The sequence below is a fragment of the Meles meles genome, chromosome 17 (genome assembly GCF_922984935.1).
Source record: "Meles meles chromosome 17, mMelMel3.1 paternal haplotype, whole genome shotgun sequence".
Lineage (NCBI taxonomy): Eukaryota > Metazoa > Chordata > Mammalia > Carnivora > Mustelidae > Meles > Meles meles.
In genome coordinates this window covers 13,622,202-13,636,365 of record NC_060082.1, presented here as the reverse complement: position 1 = coordinate 13,636,365, position 14,164 = coordinate 13,622,202, and positions in this window count along the sequence as shown.

Sequence of the window (14,164 nt, the reverse complement as noted above, 5' to 3'; positions counted from 1 at the left end):
GTTATATTAATAGGAATGCACCAAAAAAAAAAAATGAAGACTTTCACAAATCCATGGGCTTTAAAATATATTTCAGTGATAACATGCAATGCCCCACTGACCCCAAAGCCAAAGTGCCCTGGGAAGGAACAAAGGAGGAAAGCCAAAGTTTGTGGGGATCTCAGTTCATGGTAAAATAAGGAGGAAAGAGGGAAATGAAATATACAGGTAACCATAACAGAGCTCCAAAAGAGAATATATTGGAAAATCAAGCTTGGCAAGTTATTTTAAATTTTATTTTCAGCCAATGCTTTCTTGTCCCAGTTGTCTTACACATCAAGAGGTTTTTCTATTTGACATATAATAGATATTGTATACATACAATACAATTGATGGAAAATTCCTTTATGCATTCATAGAGGTCTGTCTCAGCCTGGATCCATTTTGAATGTCACTGGAGCTACTGAGAATAGTCTTTAAGATGTGTAATTGATTATGCACATCTCCAAGGAAATCTTAGAGTTAATTCATTATAGGGACTAGAGAAATATTTAGTCTTTCACACACCCCCGCCCACACACAATGTTTCTATTTTATGTAAGATCTAATATTGAAACATTGCAGGCAAGAGTAATATCAGTTACTTCCTTTCCACTTGCTAGGTGCTCCGCACATCCCAGAGTTTCCCACCCTCCACACTGTTGACACCTAGGCCGGATAGTTCTTTGTCATGGAGATTGTTTTATGCATTATAGGGTGTCTAAGCCGCATCCTTGACCTGTACTCACTTGATACCAGTAACACGTCTTCTCTAGTTGTATAAACCAAAAATGTCACTAACCTTTGCCCTATGTCCCTTCATGGAAAAGGATTCGAAAGGGAGCACAAAATCCTATCCATTTGGGAATGACCAGTGTATATGACAGTTTATTGGTAACCTATATATATGCTCATAATAATCCTGCACAGTGGCATTACTATGCCTATTTTAAAAATAAATATGCCTTCTTAAAAATAAGAAGACAAAGATTTATAGAACAATATACGCCTCGGTCTTTTGGCCACAATCTTTATTCTGCTCCCTATACTATTTTTCTCCACCTTTAAAGACTTTGTTCTCTGAACTTTCTAAAGATTTAACATTCAAGTATATTACGATCTTAAAATTATGGAATGCCATATTTTGGGAGCTGAAGGTAAGCCAGTACTATCCATTCTAAACCACATCCCCCCCCTTAAAAAACAACAACAAAAACAAAAAACAAGCAGTCGAAAACACAAGTAACGAAACCAACTTAAACAGTTAGGTTATACCTGACCCTGCCTTCTTTTTTCAACTGAATAGAGGTTTAAATTTTTTAATTTGTGAAATGGCTTTTTAATGTGATGCTTTTGCTAGGAGCACTCCTAGCAAAGAACTTTTAGCGAAGGGTCTTCCTCTAAATGAGTTGTTCAGATGACGCGAGTTGAGATTTCTGCCAATCAAGGCAAGAGGCCCTGGGTTAGCTTCTTAACCATTCTTTGCCTCAATTATCCTCCTAGCAAATAAGTGCTTCAGCTATGACCCTCTGAAATTCCTTCTAGTATGACTTCTGTAATTCCACCTCCTACTAGGTTTTCCTTCTACAAGAAGCAGGCTTCTTTCCTTGACCACAAGATGAGTAAGGGTTAAAATCTGTTTTAAGTCTTTATTTTGGGAGGGTTTTTTTTTTCCCCCATTGAACTGCTATTTGATTATCTGGGAGGAAGTTCCTATGAATACCTCTTTTTAAAAACATCTTTTAAAGTGGAAAGTTTGAATCCATAATGAACATCTCTAAGGAAAATTCACAGCCTAAAAGGAGTAGTATCATGACCATCATAAGAGACACACTGGGCAATAAACTGCCCGTGGAAGACACCACGAACAGCAAGTAATTATGGGACACCCACTCTGCACCCAGTTCTTGTTTCTTTTTACATCATCTCTTTGATGATCACGTCTGCATCTGGACTTTGAACTACCATGTGTAATTCTTATTTCATCACACAAAATCTCTCTTCCAAAACCTAGAGCTACACTGACAGTTCGGTGATGGAAATAATTTCCACACGCTTCTCCTACTGGCACCTCAAATGCAGAAAGTCCCAGGCTCTCCTTTCCGTCCACCTCCTAACTGCATTCTCTTCCAACACTTCCCACCCACGTGGAGAGCACCTTCAGTCTTCTCCTTCAACACACCTAAAAGACCTGAAAGGCAGATGAAGGACAACGGGATTCAAAAAGAAGAGGTGAACATGGAAGATGGAGAAACAGAAGGTGAGAAAACAAGCAAAAGATTGTTATAACTGGCCAGGCATGAGAGAAATGGAAAATGGGCACGACCATGCTAGGGAAATGAATGGAGGAATGGATGAATGAATGAATGAATGAATGACTGTGTGTGTGTGTGTGTGTGTGTGTGTGTGTGTGTGTGTGTGTATTTTGTGTATAGGATTTATCAAGAAAAATAACTAAGGAAAGAAGAAACATTAAAAGGAATAACATTGACCCACCAGCTCTTAACTCACTTAAAACACATAGTATCATTAATTTTTATTTTTTGTTAACAAGTTTATAGAAGGAGCACGCTCACTTTTGTTAAAAGCATGGAGGGAATGTAAAACCTGAAAATTGCAACCATTTTCAAGCAAACTGTGGCTTGGCCCAATGCAGACCGAGGAACGACCACGAGACATCTGCTATTACTCCACTGTGAGCCAGGCTCTGGAAAATGTTAGCAACTTATTCTTCACTTCACTCCTGAGAATGCAATTTAAAGGCTTGGCCCATCACGCTCAGTTCCTTTTCCTATATCAAAACATGTGGTGACACGTCCAAAGAGGGAATGTCAACACATTGATAATTTTCTAGAGAATTAAATATATTTCTGTGCCAGTCGATCAGCATACATGAATTTTAAATTGCATTTTATACATAGCTATCAAAATATGTCAGAAATATAAATTCCCTTTGAAACTGGGCTTCTATTGCTTTGAAAGTAAAATTTTAAAATTTTCATGCAGAAAAAAGAGAAGGTTCTCAGCAGAGTATCTTGTTCAGGATCATAACATACTTAAGAAACATCTGCCAAAATGCTTTAAAACTTCTTATGTGATAAATAAATTCTGAGATCCTTCAATGCACTCTCCCAAATATTTCATTCCACAGAAAGTCAGCAGTGGTGGGACTCAACTTCAGTACTCCTGACCCAACTTCACTCCATCTTTTCAGCTTACCAAATGAGGCTTCCCAGACTGGGTAAAATCACAAAAATAAAAGGTGTCCTGTCCTAGTGTGTTTTATTAAAAATAAAAATAAAAGGTGTCCTGCCCTAGTGTCTCCCATATAAAATAACTGTTGAGAATAAGAAGAGTTCTGTGGCTATGGCAATCTCAGATTTCTTATCACTTTTATCCCACCAGGAAAAACAATAGAAAAAATACAGGGCATTAATCTGATTTTAGTTCCTTTGCTCTACTTTCAGAGGAAAAAAAGGAGCATAAAAATATAAGTTCTTTTGGGGCGCCTGGGTGGCTCAGTGGGTTAAAGCCTCTGCCTTCGGCTCAGGTCATGATCCCAGGGTCCTGGGATCGAGCCCCGCATCGGGCTCTCTGCTCAGCAGGGAGCCTGCTTCCTCCTCTCTCTCTGCCTGCCTCTCTGCCTACTTGTGATCTCTGTCTCTCTAGTAAATAAATAAAATCTTTAAAATATATATATATATATAAATAAAGATTTTATTTATATATATAAGTTCTTAAATAATGTTCATAAGTTCATAAATAAACTTATATATAATTTATTTATATATATATATATATATATATATATAAGTTCTTCCTGTGATTTTTCTCGCAGGCATTTCCCTTTGTATTCTCAAGCAAAGTTGGCTGCCTTCTGAACGGGAAGCTGAGGCTCCTTGGCCTTTTTGACCCACCCATTATGCAGAGTGGGTTTTCCACCATTTAGAATTTAGTGCATCTTTGGTGAAGACTGACAGGTACATGGAGGGTCACTGGAGGAGGCTGGAGGAAGGTAAGAAGGCTAAGAAAGCAACCACATAATTTACAATCCTCATGCCCATAAAAGCACAGCAAGCAGGTAAGGTCGAGTGAGCTGTCCCCGTGGCACCAACTGGGCCTCCAAAAGCTACAGGATTTCATTTCATTATCCCATGACCTGCGTCGCAGCAGACAAACATGCCACTCTAGGACCCTAGCTAATCTACTGTGACAGAACAGGAAAACAACAGCTCAACTCTGCAGTTTCCCTTCCCAATCATCGGGAGGCCAAAGGCAAACTACAGAGCTAGCATTGCCTGGTGGCCAACATTCTTCTGCAGAACAGCAGTGACAAGTTAGAAGATGCAGAACTTAGGATCAAACTCTGATTCTGGGACCTCACAGTGGTGACTGTAATGCTACATCGTTGTCAAGGGCATGGGCACTGGGTTCAAATGAGGCCCTCTGTGAGTTGCATAACCTTGACTTCACACGTCTAATTTCAGCTTTCTTAACTATCAAATGGTGATCAGAATAGAGCCAAACCCTTAGGGATGGTAAGAGAAATGGGGGAAAAAAAAAACTCATCCATGTAAAATGCATCATTTAGGGCGTGGCTGTAAGATTCAAGCATGAAATACTGACCTTTAGGATTATGATAGATGCTTCACCAGTGTGTCTTTGATATGGCCACTTAATTTCTTTAGGTCAAGCTATTTCTTTTTTGGCTGTTCATCTCCTAATTCATCAAAAAGATTCTCCTCAGTTTCTAGAGATCAGCCTGATTGACGTGGCTAGTCACAACAGTTAAAAACTCCCATCTTGACCACACCATCGCAATTATCACAATAACTGAGAAAATGGTTACGAGTGTGATCTGAAAAGGGGAGAGTCACAAAATGTTCCCAGCGTGCTCCACGCAGTCTGCGATCACTGCTTATAATCAGTTCTCACCAGGCTCACCTCGGGACAGTGTAAAATCACAATGAAGATACAACTAGAGGAAAATAATCTCATGTGTCATTTTGCCACTTATAAAACACGATATCATAGCAGATCACGAACAGCATCTCATGGTAAAGATTCCCATTAGTGTTAGTGAACGCTGCACCCAGATTCTGAACAGAACTCCTCATTCAGCCTGGCCTCTGTATCAGCGACGCCTTTCGTCACTGGACAGGGAAATAAAGAAGGTAGCTGTCAAGGTCAACTCTTTGCCTTTTAGATTTGAAAAGAAAATGATCCACAGGGATATTTTTGATCTACAATGAAATGTAATACTCTGTTCAGAAGATGACATAAGTCTCACTGTCTTGGGGGTGGGGGGAGGTGGGGACCGAGGGGAACCTGCATATTTTTTGCTTGTTTCCTCTCTCATCAACTGGAAACGTGTATAAAAATAACCCTTCTATCCAGTGTATAAAAAAAACCAGCACTTAGGCATTTTTGAGTGATAATTCAATAGGATTAAATTACCCTCACGTGACAGCTCAACCTCACTAATGAGGTACATTTCAGTAAACTGTTGACAGAACTGTCTGGAAGGTTTCTTTAATTTACCAACATGTAAGAACACGGGGAAAGCATTAGTCAACTAGATGAAGATGAATACGTAGTGAGGTCTAGGGGTATTTTACATTAATATCTGACAACCTGAAAGGAGTTTTGTCACCTGCTCTATTGAGCCCAAGGCAGGCACAAAATAGCTGGTACCTGTTAGTGTGAATGACTTACCAAAGCAATGAAAGGAATCATCTTAAAGAGGGCTGAGTGGAAAATATGTCAGAGAAATTTCTTCTCCTTCCAGTTAACAGGAAGAGCACTCCTCGCAAAGTAGGTGATGGTTGCTATAAAGTTGAAAGAATGTTTCAAATCTTTTCAGACAGTTACACCAACACTTTCATTTTTCAAATTCTTTGAGTTTGTCCTTTCAGATGAAAACATCTGTCTGTATATATTTCTAGCCAGGTATGGATTGGGAATAATGTAAGGTTATTCATGTCCGACTAAGTAATTTATTCCAAGCCAAGGAAAGAAGGAAAATGTAGGAAACACGGAAGAATAAGAATGAGACAAAGAAATCTGCCCATCAAGGCATCAAATGCTCATAGAAAAGCTTTTCTGGCTCAGATTACACTGGCCCATAAGAAAGGGGCATGTAATCATGTGCAACCTGTGAAAAATATTTTTTTAAAGATTTATTTATTTATTTATTTGATAGAGAGAGGGAGACCACAAGGGGCAGAGAGGCAGGCAGAGAAAGAGGGGAGAAGCAAGCCCCCTGCTGAGCAGAGAGCCCGATGTGGGGCTCGATCCCAGGACCCGAGATCATGACCTGAGCCAAAGGCAGAGGCTTTACCCACTGAGCCACCCAGGTGCCCCAACCTGTGAAAAATATTCGGAAACTATTGTTTCTCTAGTGTTGGGCAAGGAATATGGCAGAAGAGGCAGAAGCAGATTTAAATTTTAGCTACGTGCTTGAACATGGTAACCAGTAGGGGGCGCCATAGAATCCAAAATGGATATTTCGGTTCCAAGATCTACCTGTTTGAATAGTTATTCAAGGGTTAATAACCATACTACCAAATCTTAATTTACAGATGTGTTCTCAGGAGAAGGTGCTGCCACAAAGGAAGAGTGGGCACAAAGATGGAAATACCATCTGATTATATCTATTGGTCAGAAGTCACTCTAAACAATTGAGCATTTTAGAAGGATTAAGAGAAAAAAATTAAGCCAGTAGTGACACCTTGAACTCTCGAGTATCACACCTATTAGAGAAGATTGTGAGTTTAGCTAATCCAACTATCAGCCAATCCAGAAAGCATACTTATTTCTCTTTGAAAGCAGAATAAACTTTGTAGCATTTCCTTGTAGCAAGTTATGTATCTCCTCTCACCTTGATAACACTATTGTTCTAATGAGTTAGCGTTTCCAGAATCTACAGTGAGATGTTAGAGGTCCCTGGGAGACAGGCTAGGAGAGAGACTCTGAAAAGATTTAAAGATAAGAAACCAATGTTTTGCATTTTAGCTGTGCCAGCTTGCAAGGTAGCAAAGGTGAGGAAATCAGTATTATTGTCAACACACACACATAAACTTTCAAGCCAGACCTTGGGGTAAGAGAGAAATTCTGCCAACAGAAAACCTCTAGGAGGTCTGAAAAACTGGTGAGCTTTTTGTCAAACAGAAAGGAAATATCCCAGAAGGGATAATGCACCAACAGGATAAGACTTGTTTTGCTGGTCTCAGATACTATCTCTGACTCTCAGCATTATTTTCAGTATCAGTAATGATCATAATGACAATAATTACTAACATTTACCCCATGTTCTGTTACTCACAAAGACCTTTCATCTCTTCATTTGTTCCAGTGAGGCAAGTAGGGTCAGGCTTTTTGTTTGTTTGTTTGTTTTGTTTTTGTTTTTTATTTACTTATTAGAGAGAGAGGAGGGAGGGGCAGTGGGGTAGGGAGAGTGGGATATCAAGCAGACTCCCCACTGACCGTGGAGTCTGATGCAGGTTTCAATCTTATGACCCTGAGATCATGACCTGAGCTGAAATCAAGAGTCAGATGCTTGACCCACTGAGCTACCCAGGACCCCAGGTCAGTTTTTTAATGTAACACTTGACAGATGAAGAAGTTGACTTCAGTGATTACCCACTTGGAGTTAAAAATCTGCCAAGTGAGACAGAAACTCAGATTCTGATTCCAAATCTAAGTACTTTTTTCACTGTGCTAAACTGTACCAAAATATCAATGGTGAACCATCCAAAGGGAAAGTTACAGGCTCTGATAACAGTTGATACAACCCAAATGGGAATCAAATATCCTGGAGCAGTTCTCAGAGAATTCTAGAGAAGGGATTCCAGCTCTGTACACCCAGGCAACTTGATCCTATCTGTCTTTTCTTCTTCCCCAACTATGTAAAAAATGGTGAAGGGAGTGATTTCCAATGTAGCAAAGGCCATTCTTTTTGAGTTCTTCCATGTTACAGAATAATACAGAATTAAAATAAAGACAAACTAGCAACAGAGAAAGAAAATAATGTAGATTTCATACCTATTAAATATTTTAGTATAAGGTTTTATTTGAAAATACTAATTTAAACTACAGTATTTTCTCACCCAACAATGTTTAAATCTTGGGCCATATCTACTTATTAATATGGTTCTAAAAAGTTTTAGGTTCAAAGGGCTATCCTGGCTGTTACTCTGACCAAGTAAAATTCAACTGTCAAATAATAGCTTAATGTAAATAGTTTTTAAAGTTAAAAGGGAACAACCAAATTTCATGCAGCATCGACTCAGCTATCTAATCAATTATTTTGGAAAGTTCCAATTGCACTAACAGCTGATCATAGCTGACATTTTTTGACTGCTTACTATGAGCTAGAAAGGTGCACTTACAAGCATTATTTAATTTCATCCCCCATATGATCAGTCCTGTTATTAGCTACACAGAGAAGGTGCGAAAAAGCAGACTGAGGGCCTAGGGACATTGCCCATACCGCACTGCTAGGAATCAGCCAAGCCACCGCTTGAATCCAGGTCTGATTATTCCAGAGTCCAGACCCATCACCATGCTGACTTGACTTTGTTTTGGCCAGGTCGTGTTTCTCAATTAACTTTCTAGTGCTTTGTCCTATTACTAATTCTGCTTATCTAAACCAAAGATAGCTTAGTTTGGAAAGATGGAAGGAAGTTCAGTCACCTGGGAGCAAAATGGAATATCCAGTGATTTAAAAAGTCTACTTTCTTATCAGTGGGGAACTTTGGTGCCAAGCTGTGTAAACAGCAGAGCCAGGGACAACACCAGAAGCAGTCCTCTTCAAATAAATTAATCCTCTAGATATACTTGAATTTGCATACCAAGATATGTTACAAAGATTTTAATAATGTTTATAACAGGAAAAAAAAAGATAGACCCAAAGGAATAAATAATTTCTGACACATACAATAAAGTACATACAGCCATTAAAAGAAATTAAATAGATTCATATGTACTGATATGGATCAGTTTCTAAGATGTATTTTTAAGTAAAAAATCAAGGTGTTGACTAGAAATGTGTGGTATGTTACCAAATTTTTTTTTAAGATTTTATTTATTTATTTGACAGAGAGAGAGAGAGATCATAAGCAGGCAAAGGCAGGCAGAGAGAGGGGGGAAGCAGGCTCCCTGCCAAGCAGAGAGCCCGGTGCAGGGCTCGATCCCAGGACCCTGAGACCATGACCTAAACCAAAGGCAAAGGCCTAACCCACTGAGCCACCCAGGTGCCCCCCAAATATATTTTTTAAAGAGAGATGTACAAACTTACACAAAATACAGTATCACTAGAAGGATCTATGAGATTCTGACATTAATTGTGTCTAGAGGGGTTAACTGATTCAGAGAAGAGAGAAAGCCTACTTTTCACTGTATAATTATTTGTATTGTTCCAATTTTTTTTAATCTTGTGCATGAATTACTTAAAAGTATTTTAACATTAATAAAAAATAGTGGGTGCTCAATCGATGTTCATTGATCTGGACAATGATGAACAGATCATATGGGCTACATTAATCCAGAAACACTGGCCTTGAAAACAGACAAAAATTTTTAAATTTGGCTCTGTTGTAAACTGGCAGGGCAAAGTTCCTTCATACAAGGTCCTTCATCTTTTAGCCACAGTTTCATTTATGAGAAATTGGTATAACAGTATCCATTCTGTATCTAAGGTTCGAGAGGATCAGATGAGAGAATACCCAGGACAGCGTTCTCCAGAGTATAAAAATGTCACTATTATTGTTGCTGCCATTGTGATTACGTACTGGTGAGGCTGGCTCTGGTCCCCAATAAGAAGCCACGCAGGCAGAAAGATGAGACCTGCCGTTGGTAGTTTGACTTGCTCCATCAAGGATCATCCAAAGACTTGTCAATTACCCACTTTCCTACCTAGCGTATTCCTGTTGTTTAGCAAATAGATGTCAAAGTATTTGTGGTTTCCCTTTTAGACAGGGGAAAATATTTGTTCAGAGAAATGCTTGAATGACACTTCGGAGTAGGAACAAACCTAAGAGGGACCTTGGTGAGATGGAGAGAAATAATAGTATTGCTCCTCTGAAGAAGGTGAAGAGGAGAGAGGGAAGGATGGAGGCTGAGGCCAACCAAAGGTTGGGGGATCGGCAATGTGACACCACCTCCCGGCATGTCACTGACACCACAGAATGACCAAGGGGAGCAGAGTCTGAGGGAAGCCAGAAAAAGGCTAAGTACAACATTCCCAGGTTCTCTCCAGACAACAAAGACAGAGAGAATTAAAGAAACATCCAGAGGGAGAAGCACGAGGAAGTAAAAACCCCAGAGCTCTCGTGGATTGAGAACCCAGGTTCATCTTAGAAGACAAAGGGGCAGGGGCCCCAGCCGACTTCGGGGTGACACGCTATTTCCCCGAATAGGTACTTAGCCAGTGAAGTTCAATACGCCCTAATGTTAGACTGAGTTTACAGACCACAGCTCCGGGAGAGCCAGCCCAGAGGACTGATCATCTGCAATCAGCAGCCGTCTTCCTAGGTGAAGTGCAAATTGCTTTCCCTGGTGCTTGACCCTTCCAAACCATAATGATAATTGCTGCTGTGTTGCAAGCTGGGCTTATGAACAACTCAGGGGTTAGTGCCCTCCCCTCAGGAAGGCTACCAAGTTGCAGGCTCTGCACACATCTGATTGGGACAAATTGCTAGTTACCTGTTAATCAGCACGCAGTAGTAGGTATTTTGTAGTATCACCAAAGCGGGAAACACCACCCCTCTCACCTCGATAAAATAAAAAATAAATACATGAAATAAAATAACATCGACTGCTTCTATGTATTTCTGGTAAGAAATGAAATAGGCTCAATTTTAATCACATGAGCAGTAAATCAAATATAAAATTTAAAACAATGAACTACAAAGAGCCTCCTCAAAGTCACTTAGCATTGATAAATTAGTAATGTATTATTAAATTATTCATATCTTTTTTTTTCCTTTGGACTATAATGATATACTGTACACAGCGCTGATAATTTACTTAGGCTGAGTCCATTCATTTAATTATGCTGCTAAACTTGGTAGGCCAATTGGTCATCATGAGAGTTTCCAGGCAGGCTAATCACAAATATATAGAACATGTCCCTTATTGTCCCCAGCGGCTAAGTGCTAAAATGCTATTTAGTGCTCAGAAGGTTAATGTCCTGCTTATGTAAATTGTCCAATTTAACATTCAGCAGCAGTATCATAAATTCTGGCTCCAGGATTTCATTAAACGTATGTTCAAACTAGTTGACCTTAAAGGTTAACAAGCACAAGTTAAACAGGACAATTATTTAACTCACTTCTTATCAAGAGACTGAAGCGTACTCGCCATTTAATAGCTCTGCATACTTCACAATTAGAATTCTTATAAGGTCTCTGATAAAACTGCAGGTCATGAATTTTCATAAGGATGTCAGATAATAACTATTTATCTGCACTTGTTTTTCTTTCTTATAAACTTAAACTTTGATCTTAACATTCAATTAGAAACGATTCCACAGAGAAGGACTAGGTGACGGGAGCAGCTAGTGTTCGCTTTCATTCCCGTCTGCTTGAGGATTTGAAACTTGTATCTGCAATTGTCATTCACGGAAATGAATGGAAAAGTCAGAGACTCACCGCGAGGCGAGCAGAGCTCAAATGAAGCATTTGGCCCAACACCGAGTTACAATATTGCCTCCTGTTTGGGGACACGAGACCAAACATTATTCTTTTCTTAAAAGACCCTCAAATGCCTCTTAATCTACTGGAGAAATTGCATTGTCCTTTGCATTTGTAGCATGATGGATTTTAATACGATAGAACAGAAAGTTAGTTCATTCGAGACATCCTTTTCTTTGAGTCTTATTTTCTCTCCTTGCTCTCCTTGGGCATTTTGAAATATGAGCAAAAGTCTGGGACGCCGCCACCTCCAGCCGGGGGCTGACATTCCCGTGCACGTGTCTCTGTGGTGGGATCTCACGGGATCAGACGATGGCTTCGGGGACACCTTATGTTGGTAACCACACCCCAGGATTCTCAACAGCCGACAGCCACTCTGCACCAGGAGGGGCACAGGAAACATTCTCCTTGCAGGTTCCACTGTTCCTACAACACACTATTTGGTAGGTAAAGCAGCAGATAAGAGCATACGGAATTTTTAGTAATAAATTACATGCTGAATTTCTATTGGGAGCTGAAACGGAGCAAAATATGTCAAACTTGCCTATTGGTACATTTACTGGGGGCATAAAAATAATTTTTTAATTTGGTAATGTTCATAAAAATATGATTAAATGTAATGATGGGAAAGGGTCTGGTGGGTGGGTAGGTAGATAGATATTAAAAAATACCAAGGCTTGGCCCCGTTCTTCTCTTTGCACTTCTTATTCCCAGAGGTTACTTATTATGAAGAGCTATTTAAAGAAATAATACAAGGAAGAAATATTTTCCAGCATGAAAAAACATGACAGTGTTTTATACCCTCTTGTGTTGCTCTTCATCTAAACTTCATCTTCTGAATATTGGCTTCAAATCCTGCCTGAAAGGGAACATAAATAAAGTGAAATGGCTAATGGACTAAAAACACTTATGATCAGGTTTTCATAACTAACATTATTGATAGCTTCTTTCGCACATGCACTCACACATAGCGCAATATCTATTCCTAAAGTAAGATTTAGAGCCCTATTTGCAATAAAAAGGCTAGCACATGCAAATAAAGAATGCGAAAGTGAGGCCAGCAGATGGCATTCTCCCGGAGAGGGAGAGGAGGGCCTCCTCCCAAAGCAGACCCGACCTAGGGGAGCAGAACAATTTCCCAGATTTCAGATGTGCCTGGACTCTTCTGCATCCCGGAGTGGTCTTCAGGGCCAGAGAGTGGTCTAGTCCTTAATTTGGAAACGACCATCCCTTTCTACTTATTGGCCTTAGTATTTGAACTTGGTCAGGTAAATAGGTGTTTGTGTCTGCACATTAAAACAGTAACAAAAAAAAAATCTAATAAGAGTGTCATGCAGGAAATGTAACATGCAAATAAGGAAGCTGGCAAGATGGGAGTTATTGTGGTAGAATCTGGTGCTTTCCATGTCCATCTAAAGGTGGGCTTTCTGGGTTTCTTCCTCGTTTAAGTTCTCCATTTCACCAAAAAGAGTTGACGAACAACTTTTCCAATGCCTAGAAATTCGCTTTGTTTTTAAAAAATGGTCTTATCGATAACTCTCTATTTAAAACTATTTTTGCTGTAGTTACAATGAGAAGGTGCTAACAAAGCAGAAAGCATTTTATCTGCTTCTTGCTATTTAGATACAGTTTGAGGGTATAATTTTTTTTCTATTTTAGTTTGTATTATTCCTATGTCAACAGAAAAAAAAATTCCTCAAAATCTGGACTTTATTATTCTATTAAAAATGAAGTCTAGGTTACATAGTAAACTGTAAATTATGGCTTTGTTAAATTAAACCCATTGGAAAGAGCATTTGATTTAAGGGACTGATATAGTTACTCATGTGTACAGTTTCTATTACAGTAGAGTCCTCTCTTTCAATTATATTGAAAATATGAAAGCAGCAGAACCTTGGTGTACTGTACCCCTTGGGGGACCTGTGTATTCCTGTTGAAGTTTGTTTAATATTAGGTAGAGCATTGGGAATAGTGTCAGTGGTATTGTTGTAGCATTGTATGGTGACAGAGGGTGGCCACACTTGTGGGGAGGGCAGCATAATGTATAGAGTTGTTGAATTACTATGTTGCACGCTAGACACTAAAGTAATGCTTTGTGTCAATTACACTTTCACATATATATATACACATACACACACACATATATGTATATATATATACACATACGTATATAAAAATACATAAAATAGAAATATCTATATTTGAGGGATACCTAGATGGCTCAGTCAGTTAAGCATCTGCCTTCAGCTCAGGATATGATCCCAGAATCCTGGGATCGAGTCCCATATCTGGCTCCTTGCTTGGTGGGGAGTCTGCTTCTCTCTCTGCCTGCTGCTCCCCCCTGCTTGTGTTCTCTCTCACTCTGACAAATAAATAAATATAATTTAAAAAATAAGTAAATATCTATGTTTGAATTCATCATCTCTGTACTCTAAAGAATAGAGATGAATTCA